We start from the raw sequence: 15,057 nt of genomic DNA on the forward strand, positions 1-15,057 counted from the left end.
TTATCCAGTATCTCTTGCAGCAAAATCGCTTTGGAACCGGAGAAGACGAGACAATTGAAAGAGAGGAAGATGTTAGACGACAAGTTGGAGGCATGCCGCTATTAACAGATTTGAGCTTAGCTATGAGAACCGATCCCTTGGCGCTGATCAGAGGAGTCACGGAGTTCGTGACAGTGATCTATGGACCAGCAGTCACGTTTGCGTTCCCTGACGTTAAAGTGGAAGCATATAGGAGGTCGGTGCTGCACCTGAACCTCATATCGGCAGTGGACGGTAGTACACTGAACTGGTGTGAGCAGCACGTGTTGCGGGAGCTCATGAGCGAAGATCTGTTGTTTGCGAAGATATCAGAGCCAGAAATGACGATCATCAAATTTGACGATCACTTCCGTGACCGCATGGGAGAAGTAGAAAGAGGACACATCGAGGTGTTTCCAAAGCTTTGGAATCTGAGACCCTATGACAAAACGAATGGTGAAATAACCAGAGTGCCTCGTCTCACTGCAGCATACCACAAGGTGAGAGAAGAAACGAAGGACTGGGGCGATTACAAGAAGCTACCGGAGGCAATCCCTGAATTCCCTCTAATAAGAAGGATGTTGCTCGGAGCAGTCTCCGTGGTACAAACTCCTAGGTTGAGAGCATTCGAAACCAATGAAAGGAGAGTAGGGAATTTCGTGGGAACGATGGATCCATACTTCGTAGGGAGAAATGCCGCCGTGTTACAGTACACACGATTTGCATACACGGATCAAGCGACGAGAAGGCGACTAAGCAACGCCGCTACTCCCAAGCCTGGAAGATTTGATGAGGAATGGAAGGGACTAGGTTTAGCTCCGATGAGAATGAGAGGCAGGACATAATTGCCTGAAGCCTCATTAATCCTGACCAGTGTGAAAAAGGAGATGAAAGTAGGAGGAATATTGCAGACGAGAACCTTCCTAGCACCCTTCGGCTGTGAAGAAATCAAAGTGGTCCATGGAGAAGAGGAAGATAAATCGGCCGGTACATTGCTCATTCCGAGATTCCAGGAAGAAGCCGACAATGACGAACAAGGACCATCAAGCTCGAACAAGGATAAGTCAGAAGGAGATGACGGACAGGGTGGAAGCCGTCAGACTGAAGAACCCATGCAACAAGATCAAGCTGGTGGGGAAGACGACAGGGCATCGACAGGAGGAACATCCAGCCTGGATTTCAATATCTTCAGTGATCTTGAGAATAATGCAGACACGTTGCAGACACAGAGCGGATGAAGGCATCTCGACACTGGAACCTCCGTCAGCCTTTGAGTAAATGAAACGGAAATTGCCGGAGAGCAGCTCTCCTGGCAATTCAAGAAATAACGACCAGAGAATCCTCATGGAATCACCGCGGAGGAGAAGAATAGAGGCCTCAGCCAGAGTACCTTTCTTAGGAACGCTGCCCGAAGAAGAATGGGAAGTACATCACCGAGACCATGAGAGTAGGACGGGATGTAAGCTGGACAGAGTGGCGTTTATGGAAGAAGTCTGGACCGTGATTCAGGGCTATGGGACCCAGTCCATCCTCAAAACAGGTCTCAATCAACCTTGATGAGAGAAGTACTTGACAAGCTTGATGAGTGTGAAGGGAGACTGAGTGAGTTATTGATCGACTCAGCCACTGATGAGAGTGAAGCGAATTCTCCCATCAAGATGACACCGCAGGACGATGAAGGAGAGGTGGTGTACCTGTCAAGAACCAGGAGAGGGACGATGCGATCGAAAATGGTGATTGATAAAATCAATGCGATGAAAATGAAGTTAGGCAGCAGAGTGATGCCGAGGAGAATTGGGAAGACGAAAGTGGATTCAGAAATATCGGTGAAAGCTGGTAACTCAGCGAAAAGAAAACGAGTCGAGGAAGTCATGGATTTGGGACAAGGTGATTATCAATTGTCTGGCACAGATAGAATATTAACCGATATAGCAATGGTGCCACCCATTCTCATAGCGGGGATAAAGTCAACCGGTTATAAATCCAAAAGGAGTGACCGCACTCTGACTGGAGCAACTTTAGAAATGGAAATACTAAGCCAATGTGGAGAGAGCAAAATGAGGGACTTCAAGCCATCTCCCATGAATCATGGAAAGGGAAGTGTTGCAGGACAACTAACACCAGTGGAATACAACCGACTAACCGTGTCGGAGACAGTGTCGATAGATGAACCCACTGGTGGATACATGGAGATGTTGGAATACCGAAATTCGGCTAGAGGGTATGTAATAGCCCTGGAAGACGAAAAAGCCATGGAGGGTTATCTGGAAATGATGTTGCAAGGCACCACCCTCAAGCAGAAGGAGTATGGAACTTTGGCGTCGTCTGACGTACAGGCGGAAACAATCGAGCAGTTAGTGAGCCTTCCATGGAAAGCAGTAGTATTGAGGTTTTTCGAAGAAGAAATGAGGACTACGCCAAGAATACATGCTCTCGTGGCAGTACCTTGCGTAAGGACAGAGTTACAACTCAGGTTCGCCTGGTGCATGATGGGACTGACTCGCGAAGAATATGATTCAGAAGAAAGGAAGAGATCAAAGGAGGAAAAAGTTTTCCTTATGACGCATCTGAGGGATCTGATAGTCCAGGAGGGAGCAGCAGTAGCGTGTGCGAAGCGGAGAGACGCTCTCTGTTTCATTCGATTCCTGATAGAGCAGATTTCAGTACCTGCATTAAACACTTGTGTTAAAATGTTGAGGGAAGGCGATGAGCGAATGAAAGCCTTGTTCTTACTAGCAATGCTGGATATGCAGCAAAGTAAACCGATGAGGGTAAACATGAAAGAACCTGAAGAATTGGAACCCATGAAAAAGATAGACGAGATCAGGAGATTCTCAAACAAGGAGTTGAGACTCACTAAAGAATCTATGGGAGCATTGCCGAAATCCAGTGAGTACTGTGGACCGATCAAGAAGAAGTCATATAGCTACGTATCCGGGATTATAGGGATAGCGTACAATCCTTTCCTGAGTGAAGACATACGCGATTGCTTCTTTGATTATGAGCAGGCGGTGTTACTAAGATTCTGGACGTCCAGAATTGTAACGATCAAGAGCGTTAACAATCCACAGGCCAAATTGGGATTGGTCTTGGAAGAAGAGGTGACTGCACCTTCAGTACCAAAATCCGACAAAAGAGTGGAGTTTGGGTTGGGATTCTCAGATGAATTACTGAGAACGAGCTTGATGGCAGTGTGGGAATTGATGAGGCCATCATGGTGTCCTAGTCCCAACGCTGACTCAATATTACGGGCGACACAGGACTCACAGAGGGAACTGAATGCAGACTGTAACCTGCGTGACCTCAACATCATATATAATGTGATGATAACAGCCTCTAAGAGCAACGGAGAAGATAAAGTAGAGTTGCCTGGCTGGGGACCAGAAGACTGGGTCAAACCTGGTAGCTGTCTGGCGGAAGTCTGTAGACTGGAGGGTCATGTTTGTGGAGGTCTAGACTGTGTGAAAACCCTGGAGAAACAACACAAGCAATTGACAGTATTGTTTGGAAATGTAGTGATGAAAGCAAGAACGGAGACGGAACTGATAGCAGATTGCCATGGAGGAACCGATGTGAATCTAGTGACTGCACTAGGATTCTAAAGCATGTTTGGTTCTTTAGAGTCACTATTGAATCTAGAACAGAAGCATGAGATGGTCACAGCCATCAGCGTAGAAGTATTCCCAGGAGTTCTGCAGACTGAGCAGAAGTATATAGGAAAATGGAGGGAAGCAATCGAGACAGAAATGAACATCAGACACAGCGAAACTTATTGTAAACCATCAGGAGCACGATATTTGGTGGGTTCAACGTTGGCTCCAATGTGCAAGAGCAGGTATCCTGTACATTTCGTAGCTGTGGACGTGAAGAGTACAAGAACGATTGTGGATCAAGCCTTCTCAGTGCCGAAGTGTGTGAGATTGGCGAGAATGTCTGAAAAGTCTTACGAATTACTATGTGAGATGTTCTTAGCAATTCCAGAGAGAGCCAAAGAAGAGTTGGAGTCAATACTAGGAAAGAAGTTCATGGGATATGTGAGCGGGAACTTCAGTGACTTCGAAAAACAGAAACAGAGAGGATCAACTGTCACAGATTACAACGCAGTAGATGAGAATGATGAAATCCACCGAGTGATGATGGAAGTGGAACCATTGCTGGAAGCTTCGGGAAAACGTAATTGGAGGAGCATCATGTTGACGCATGACGAGTTTCCTTGCCACTGCTTACTGCAGACCTGGTGGTATCCCAAGCGTAGTAATCTGATGTTGATCTGGGACTCTGGAGAGCTGCTCTCCATGGGTTTACCAGATTCATCACAGCCCGTAACAATAGTGATAGTGGGAGTTATGATGGCGACACGATGGTTGGAAGCTCATGTGAGAGAAAATAATAGACAAGAGGCGCCGACGAGAGAACAATTGCGGAAATTAGATTGTCTAAAAGATTTAGATCTTTTTGAGACAATGTGCAAAGTTCTAAACATTCCGATGGAAGTGAAGAAGATATGGGCGAGAAAACGATTGATGCCATGGTTCAGAGCTAACATGATTGCATGGTTGTACGAGTATGCGAAAAAGCATATGTCGAAGCACGGCAGGGTGTACAGTGAATATCAGCTGGACATTGGAGCAGGAGCTTTCAAGCGAGCTCTCGTGACTCATCGGAATGCAGTGACCACCGCTGTGAAAAGAATTTCCAGGACGAGTGAGCGTAGTGGAAATGAGAAGGCAGAGATGCTTAAAGAAGATTTGGAGAGAAACGTGACGTTGTGTCTCCACAACAGTTTCTGCAGAAACAGAGAATCCAACGTGGATCCCCTACCTTGCTGTAAACAGAGGGTTGAAGAGCAGAAGTGTTGGAGGACGGCTTCCAACAGCGTCAGGATAGCCAACGATGTGCTACAAGACACGGAAACCGAAAGTGCGGAGTCAATATCACAGGAGGAAGAAATGGAACATTGATGAATGGTCGAGAAAACAAGAGGCAACAAGAAAGAAAATTAGAAGAAATTAGAAGTTTTAGAACTTCTAAACGACGAAAAAAGAAGAGAACAAAGGAGTGATGAAGAAAAGTTAAAACTCAGAATTGTTTTATGTGTGTGAAAAACTCAAGTGAGAAACCAAGCAACAAAGTTGTAATTGAAAACTGAAACATTTAGTTGAGTTTTGAAATTGTTGCATTCATAAATTTGCATTTTGATTTTAGCAGAAGTGGCTTTAGAGACACTTATTATTTATTTAGAAAGGCTTAAGGGAAGAGTATATTTAAATATTCCAGCCTGCATGACTGTTTATAATCACTTAGGAAGACTGATCACTTTGTGGTGATGTGGAAGGCTTGAGTAATCTCTCGAAGAAGGAGATTGTTTCATTGTTCTTTCTAACCACAAAGTTTCTTAGTGTTAATATTCAGGACAATGACAAGCAAGATTTCCGAAGGGAAGAAGCATAATAGGATAATTTTAGCTTGTTGGTTGGCAGGACTGTCCTGCAAGCCAACACCTTTTAAATCTAAGAGAAAAAGTTTTTATCGGGACATTGACACTGGAAGTCAGAAAATATGTTTTATCTTAGGTCATCTCCTCAATGTGCAGATTAATGAAAGAATTTGAAGGCTATAGTGATGTAGTATGATGCCATTTATCTTCTGCAGTGAGTCGATGTGACGTGGATAAAAGTAATTTCGGGCTTTTTGTAAATTCTGTTCGATGACACTGTAACGATTTTACGAACATTGCGCGATTCAATGAGGACATTGACCGGACTGTCCGGGGAGTGTGTGACATTCGACCAGAATGGCCAAAATGCAATTTGTGCAGACTTCGAATTTTTAGCAGTAAGCCTTCCGGATCTGTGGTTATTAAGGACTAAGAACGTTATTGGAACGATTAGCCAGACGGTGAGGGCTGGAATATTCTAGTATTTTTAAATTTCAAAAATTCGAATTATGACGTCATATTTCTGAGAAACGTCAGAAACGGCCATTTTGGCTAAAACGAGAAAGAAAGACAAGAACAACTTTATCTGCGATAGCGAACAGGACGAAAATCGAGATTGAAAACGACAACGAACTACAGAATAGCAGAGGACGTTCCGAGTTGCAACTATTGTGCTGCTACAATAGTTGCAAGGCCGTTGCGAGCAACGGTGAAGGGTAAGAAACCAGCCTTCCGGATTAGGAAGAAATCAAGATTAACGAGCTTGATTCAGTGGATTCGTCAATCCGGAAGGGTAAAGGAACTGAAACTTTTATCCTGTTACATAAACTTTTAGCTTCCTGTCATGTCCTGACTTGAATTTAACTGATATTTGGATTAGTTTTGACAAGGATGAGGTGCTAGGAGTTGGGGGAAAGGGTTGATCCATCTTCGATGGAGATGATGATTTTTATCTACTGAACAAAAACAATAGTAATATAATAAGTAGTAGCCCTGTTTTTAGGAGTGACCTCGTGGTCTGGGGATACTGAGACCCAGCCATGAGCTCACTATTTGCATGTAATTAAGTTAATTGGAGCGTTCTGGTCGAAGCCGGAGAACAGTAACGTTTTTGTCGACCCGATGTTAGAAAGACCACCGAAAGTACTGGCTTGGTAGAGACGGTGAAAAGCATGCAAAGCTCTGTTTAGACGTTAGCCAGTCGTCTTAAGACTTGGTTTTGTTTTCCGTCGATATGTATCTTCCGGGCGAATGTTACATATATCAGCAAACTGTATCATTATATTAATGAAGTCATTTATCAAAACTAAATGCATCGTCGTAATGTTAGTTTTATCTTAGCCGTCCTTCCTCAACAATGGCTCTTCTAGAGTTGTCGGTGAATTGAAATTTGCGCAGCGATCTGCACCCCCCTTATATTCCTATTGTAGAAGTTGATGACTCAACTTCTACAATTTATTGACCATCTGTACCAAAAATATGACATTTCAACTGAAACGGAACTTTATGTTCTCTACCTAGATTTTCGTAGAGCATTTGACAGCGTTCTTCACCAAAATTTAATTGATAGAATACAACAAATTGGAATTGGCGGAATCTTCGTGAAACTCATTGCAAGTTACTTAACAAACAGTAGATAATATGTGAAAATAAATGATAAGCGCTCCCCAACAGTATCAGTAACTAGTGGTGTGCCACAAGGGTCAATCATTGGACAGTATTGTTTATCCTATTTATAAATGAATTACCAACTATAATTAAAAATAGCGAATCTTTTGAGTATGCAGATGATTTCAAACGTGCAAATACTGACCCTTGTACACTACAAGACGACAAAAATAGAATAGTAAAATGGTGCTCAGTCAACGAAATGAAAATCAATAGCGATAAATGCTAGATAAAACCAATCAAAACGAACTGCGAAATTGATCATTTGACGCTAAACACCAATCGCCTAAATTGTAAAGAAGAACAAAAAGATCTAGGTGTTATAAAGGCGACGAACTTAAATTGGAAAGCAAATTGTGACAAAAGATGTTCAAAGCCTGGAGAGCTTTCTATTTTCTAAAACGCAACGTATCGAAACTAGCAAACAAATATATGAAACTGAACGCATACAAAGGGTATGTAGTCCCTGTAATAGCATACGCACCTCAAGCATAGTCAGCAAACAAAGGTGAAATGAGGAATATCGATGAAATCCAAAAACGGGCCACCTCATGGATACTTTTTATATGGGAAAATTACAACAATAGATTAAAACAACTAGAACTCCTGCCTCCATCTATTTACTTCGAACTACACGATGCCCTACTCGTACTATCCATCATGCAAGGAAACTATAAAATCAGAAAACCCGTATCAATAAAGAACAACCCTGGAAATGACATCAATAAAAGACAAACCAGCAATAATCAAATTAATATTGAAAAAAAAAGCCGATGAAAACTTTTGGAAGAGATCTCGCAGACTGTTAAACATGATTACAAAGGAAACAAACTACGAGATTAGCGAGCTGACGAAGCCGGTTTTAACAAAAATCTACTGGAAATTTTTTGAACAAGATAGTGAAATAAACTCATGCACATGGAGAATCATCTGCAATTGTGGCAATTGCAAACCGATGCAGAAAATATAAGTGATGTAACATTCGCCCGGAAGTACATATCGACGGAAATAAAAGCTAAGCTATAAAACGACCGATCAGCGTCTAAACAAAGCTCTACATGCTTTTCACCGTCTCTACCAAAGCCAGTTCTCTTGGTGGTCTTTTCAACATCGGGTCGACAAAAACGTTACCGTTCTCCGGTTTCGACCAGAACACTCAAATTAACTGAATTACATGCAAAATTAGTGAGCTCATGGCTGGGTATCAGTATAACCAGACCACGAGGTCACTCCTAAAAACAGGGCTACTATTATTCACTATATTACTATTGTTTTTGTTCAGTAGATAAAAATCATCATCTCCATCGAAGATGAATCATTTCTTTCCCTCAACTCCTAGCTTCTCATTACTAGAAAATGAATCCAGATGCTAATTAAATTCAATTCAGGGCATGACCAGGAAGCTAAAAGTTCGTATAAAATGGTTCGAGTTCAAGTATCAAGACCCCTCCGGATTCCTGAATCCGAGGAAATAACACCCTTATTTCCTCTCCGGAAGGCTGAATTCACGATTCCACCACCCTTCAACGTTGGCATGAGTGGCCTTGTAACGATTGTAGCGACACAACCGTTACACTTCGGAGCGGTCTTTGCTAACACTCTGTTGAATTTTCTACTTTCCGTCGTAGTTTCTCTCGCAACTATCGTTGTTGTTGTCGCAACTCTCGTTGTGGTTGTGTTTTATTTTTGGTTTCCTTCCAAAAATGGCCGTTTTGTCATTTCTCGGAAGTATGACGTCATGATTCAAAATTAAAATACCAGATTATCTTGACCTTCACAGTTCGTCTAAACGTTCAAATAACGTCACTAATCCTCTAAAACTGCCAATTCTCTGGGTCAGTGGCTAACCCTCCGAAACTGTCGCTTTGACAATTCTAGTCGAATGTCACATACTCCCCGGACAGTCCGGTCAATGTCCCCATTGAATCTCGAAGTCTTCGTAAAATTGGTACAGTGCCATCGAACAGAATTTACAAAATGCACGAAATCACCTTTATCCACGTCATATCGACTTACTGCAGAATATAAATGGAATTATACTACATCACTAGAGCCTTCCGAATTCCTTCATTAATCTGCACTTTCGAGGATATGATCCAAGATAAAACATTTTTTTCTGACTTTCAATGTCAATGCCCTGATTTAAACCTTTTCTCCTAGGTTTTTAAAAGGTGTTAGTTTGCAGGACAGTCCTGCCGACCAACAAGCTAAAATTATCCTACTAGGCGTGTTCCCTTTGGAAATTTAGTTGTTATTGGTCCTGAATATTAAAATTAAGGAACTCTGTGGTTAGAAAGAACAATGAAATAATCTCCCTCTTCAAGATATTACCCAAGCCTTTCATGTCACCACAAAGTGATCAATCGTCCTAATTGATAAATAACAATCATGCAGGCTGGAATATTTAAATATTTTCTTCACTCAAGCCTTTCTAAATAAATAGTAGTGTCTCTAAAGCCACTAACTAAAATCAAAATGCAAATTTATAAATGCAACAAATTCTTTTAATTATCAAAACTCAACTAAATGTTTTCTTTCAGTTTCTATTACAACTTGGTTGCTTTGTTTCTCATTTGAGTTTTTCTCTCACATACAAAACAATTCTGAGTTTTAACTTCTTCTCTTTCATCACTTCTTTGTTTCTTCTTTTTTTGTCGTTTGGAAGTTCTAAAACTTTTAAACTCTTCTAACTTCGTTTCTTTTTGCATCTTGTTTTTCGGCCATTCTGTCAATGTTCCATATCCTCCTCCTGCGACATTGACTCTGCACTTTCAGTTTCTGTGTCTTGCAACACAGCGGTAGCTATTCTGACGCTGTTGGAAGCAGTCCTCCAACACTTCTGCTCTTCTACTTTTTGTTTACAACAAGGTAGGGGGTCAAAATTCTCTGTTTCGGCAGAATCTGTTGTGGAGGCACAACGTCACGTTTCTCTCCGAATCTTCCTTCAACATCTCTTCTTTCTCCCTCCCATTACATTCACTCGTCCTGGAAGTTCTCTTCACTGCGGTGGTCACCGCATTCCGATGACTTACAAAAGCTCGCTTGAAAGCTCCTGCTCCAATGTCCAGCTGATACGCACTGTACACTCTGCTGTGCTTCGATATAAGCTTCTTAGCATATTTGTTCAACCATGAAGTCATGTTGGCTCTAAACCATAGCATTAGACGTCTCCTGGCCCATATCTTTTTCAGTTCCATCGGAATGTTCAAGACTTTGCACATTGTCTCAAAAAGATCTGAATCTTTTAGACAACCCAATTTCTGCAATTGTTCTCTCGTTGGCGCCTCCTGTCTATTGTTCTCCTTCACATGAGCTTCCAGCCATCGTATCGCCATCATAACTCCCACTATCACTATCGTTATGGGCCGTGATGAGTCTGGTAAACCCATGGAGAGCAGCTCTCCACAGTCCCAGATCAACACTAGCTTACTACGCCCGGGGTACCACCATGTTTGCAACAAGCAATGGCAGGGAAACTCATCATGTGTTGACATGATGCTCCTCCAATTACGCTTTCCCGAAGCTTCCAGCAGTGGTTCCGCTTCCAGCATCACTCTGTGGACTTCATCATTTTCATCTACTGCATTGTAATTTGTGACGGTTAGTCTTTTTCCCACTAGCGTATCCCATGAACTTCTTTCCCAGTATCGGTTCGAACTCTTCCTTGGTTCGTTCTGGAACTGCTGCAAACATGTTACATAGCAACGCGTAAGATTTCTCCGACATTCTCGCCAGTCTTACACATTTCGGCAATGAGAAGGCTTGGTCCACAATCGTCCTCGTACTCTTCACATCCACTGCCACAAAGTGCACAGGTTATCGGCTTCTACACATCGGAGCTAATGTCGATCCCACCAAATATCGCGTTCCCAACGGTCTGCGATATGTCTCACTGTGTCGGATGTTCATTTCCGCTTCGATTGCTTCCCTTCACCTTGCTATGTGTTTTTGCTCAGTCTGCAAAACTCCTGGGACCACTTCTACACTGATGGCCGTGACCATCTCATGCTTCTGTTCTAGATTCAATAGTGACTCTAAAGAACCAAACATACTGTAGAATCCTAGTGCAGCCACTAGATTCACCTCGGTTCCTCCATGGCAATCCGCAATTAGTTCCGTTTCTGTCTTCGCCTTCATCACAATGTTCCCAAACAAAATCGTCAACTGCTTGTGTTGTTTCTCCAAGGTCTTCACGCAATCCAGACCCCCACATACGTGACCTTCCAGTCCACAGACTTCTGCGAGAGAGCTATCAGGTTTGACGCAGTCCACTGGTCCCCAGCCAGGCAACTCCACTTTGTTTTCTCCGTTGCTCCTAGAGGCTGTTGTCATCACGTTATAGATGATTTTAAGATCACGCAGATTACAGTCTGAGTTCAGTCCCCTCTGTACGTCTTGTGTTGCACGTAATATCAAATCAGCATTGGAACTCGGACACCTTGATGGTTTCATCAGTTCCCTCACTACCATCAAACTCGTTCTCAGCAGTTCGTCTGAGAATCCCAATCCGAGCTCTACCCGGTTGTCCGATTTTGGCGCTGAAGGTGCAATCACCTTTTCCTCCAAGACTAGTCCCAGCTTGGCTGGCTGATTAGCAGCGCTTCTTATTGTTGCAATTCTCGACGTCCAGAATCTTAGCAACACTGCTTGCTCGTAAACAAAGAAGCAATCGCATATGTCCTCATTTAGGACAGGGTTTTACGCCATCCCTATGATTCCGCACACGTAACTGTAGGACTTCTTCCTGATTGGTCCACAGTATTCACTGGATTTGGGCAGTGCTCCCATTGGTTCCTTAGTGAGTCTCAACTCCTTGTTTGAGAATCTCCTTATCTCGTCTATTTTCCTCATGGATTCTAGTTCCACGGGTTCCTTCATGTTCACTCGCATTGGTTTGCTTTGATGCATATCCAGCAGTGCTAGCAAGAGCAAGGCTTTCGCTCGTTCATCGCCTTCCTTTAGCATCTTAACACAGGTGTTCAATGCTGGCACTGACATTTATTCTATCATGAACCGAATGAAACAGAGAGCGGCTCTCCACTTCGCGCACGCTATTGCTGCTCCTTCTTGGGTCATCAGATCTCTCACACGCGTCATTAAGAACACTTTCTCCTCTTTCGATCTCTTCCTTTCTTCTGAATCATATTCTCCACGAGTCAGTCCGATCATGCACCAGGCGAACCTCAGTTGTAACTCAGTTCTCACGTAAGGCACTGCTATCAGAGCGTGTATCTTCGGCGTGGTTCTCATCTCTTCTTTGAAAAACCGTAACACTACCGCTCTCCATGGAAGGCTCACCAACTGCTCTATCGTTTCTGCATGCATCTCGGAAGATACCAGAGTCCCGTATGCTTTCTGCTTCAGGGTGGTGCCATGCATCATTCTTTCCAAATAACCTTCCATGGCACTTTGGTCTTCCAGAACCATCAAGTGTCCTCTGGCCGAATTTCTGTATTCCAGCATCTCCATGTATCCATTGGCGGGTTCATCTATTGATACAGTATCCGACACCGTCAGCCGGTTATATTCCACTGGGACTAGCTGTCCTACAACACTTCCTTTTCCATGGTTCATGGGAGACGGTTTAAAGTCTTTCATAGTACTCTACCCACATTGACTGAGTATTTCAATTTCTAATGTTGCTCCGGTCAGAGTGCGATCACTCTTCTTGGTCTTGTAACCGGTTGAGTTTATTCCTGCCACGAGAATGGGTGGCACCATCGCTACATCAGTCAGCATCCTGTCTGTGCCAGGCAATCGATCATCACCTTGTCCCAGATCCATAGCTTCTTCGACTCGTTTTCTTTTCGCTGAGTTGAAAGCTTTTATGGAGATTTCAGAATCCACCTTCGTCTTTCCCGCCTTCCTCAAGGTCACCTTGCTGCCCAGTTTCATCTTCATTTCATTAATCTTGTCAATCACCAATTTTGACCGCATCGTTCCTTTCCGGGTTCTTGACAGATATACCTCTTCTCCTTTGTCTTCTTGCGGCGTCATCTTGATAGGAGAGTTTGCCTCACTTTCGTCGGTGGCTGAGTCGAGCAATAACTCACTCAATCTCCCTTCACACTCGTCGAGTTTGTCAAGGACCTCCCGCATTAGTGGTCGCTTGAGACCTAATTTAAAAATGGACTGGGTTCAGTAGCTCTGAACTATTGTCCAGACTTCTTCAATAAAGGCCACTCTGTCCAATCTACTCCCTTCCTGTTTTCATGGTCTCGGTGATGCACCTCCCACTCTTCTTCGGGTAAAGTTGCCAAGAAGGGTACTCTGGCAGCGCCTTCTATCCTTCTTCTCCTTGGTGATTCCATGAGGAGTCTCTGTTCTGTATCTTTGGAATTGCTCGGAGAGCCGCTCTCCGACAGATTCCGGCTCGTATCCATAAAAGCTGACGAGATTCCAGCGTGGAAGTACCCTCTTCTGCTGGGTCAGTCGTTTCTATCGCATCCGCACCGTTTTCAAATTCACTGAGGAAATTGAAGTCTAGGCTGGATACTCCTCCTGTCGATGCCCTATCGTCTTCTTTCTCGGCCTGATCGGGTTCATGTTGCATAGGTTCCTCCGATCGACGGCTTCCTCCCTGTCCATCATCTCCTTTTGGTTTCTCTTTCGAAATTGAGGGCCCTTGTTCTTCACTTCTGGCCCCTTCCGGAAATTTTGGTTGACTAGTTTACCAGCTGACAGATCTTTTTCCTCTCCATAGATTATTTTGACCTCTTCATATGCGAAGGGTGCTAGCAAAGCTATCGTCTGTAGCGCTCTACCCACCGTTAACTCCGGCTTCACACTCGTCAAGATCAGGGGAGACTCTGGTAATTCAGCTCTGCCTCTCATTTTCATAGGCGCTAGATCCAGTTTCGTCCACTCCTTGTCAAATCCGCCAGGCTTCGGAGTCGCTGCGTTGCTTATCCGCCTTCTCGTTGCTTGATCCGTGTAAACAAATTGCGTATGCTGCATCACTGCGGCATTCCTGTCCACAAAACACGGATCCATCGTTTCCGAGAATTTCGCCACTCTCCTTCCATTTGTCTCAAATGCTCTCTACCTGGGAGTTTGCACTACGGAGTAATCATCCCAACCTTTCGTCTCTTCTCTCACCTTATGGTACGCCGCAGTGAGTCGAGGAATTCTTGTGATCTCGCCATTTGTCTTGTCATAGGGCCTTAGAATCCAGAGCTTTGGGAATACCTCAATGTGCCCTCCGTCCACTTCTCCCATGCGATCACGGAAGTGATCATCGAAGTTGACGACCGTCATCTCTGGCTCCGATATCTTGGCAAACAACAGATCTTCGCTCATTAGTTCGCGCAATACGTGCTGCTCACACCAATTCAGCGCACTTCCGTCCACTGCTGATATGATGTTCAAGTGAAGCACCGACCTCCTGTATGCTTCCACCTTAACATCAGGGAACGCAAACGTGACTACTGGTCCATATATGACAGTCGTTGGCTCAGTCGTTTCTACCGCATCCGCGCCGCTTTCAAAATCACTGAGGAAATTGAAGTCTAGGCTGGACACTCCTCCTGTCGATGCCTTATCGTCTTCTTTCTTGGCCTGATCGGATTCCTGTTGCATAGGTTCCTTCGATCGACGGCTTCCTCCCTGCCCATCATCTCCTTCTGGTTTCTCTTTCGAATTTGAGGGCCCTTGCTCTTCACTTCTGGCCCCTTCCGGAAATTTCGGTATAACCAGCCTCCCAGCTGACAGGTCTTCTTCCTCTCCATAGATTATTTTGACATCCTCATAGCCGAAGGGTGCTAGCAAGGTTCTCGTCTGTAGCGTTCCTCCCACTGTTAACTCCGGCTTCACACTCGTCAAGGACTCTGGTAATTCAGCTCTGCCTCTCATCCTCATAGGCTCTAGATCCAGTTTCGCCCATTCTTTGTCAAATCCCCCAGGCTTCGGAGTTGCTGCGTTGCTGGACCGCCTTC

This window comes from Symsagittifera roscoffensis, chromosome 1 (assembly GCF_963678635.1).
Source record: "Symsagittifera roscoffensis chromosome 1, txSymRosc1.1, whole genome shotgun sequence".
Lineage (NCBI taxonomy): Eukaryota > Metazoa > Xenacoelomorpha > Acoela > Convolutidae > Symsagittifera > Symsagittifera roscoffensis.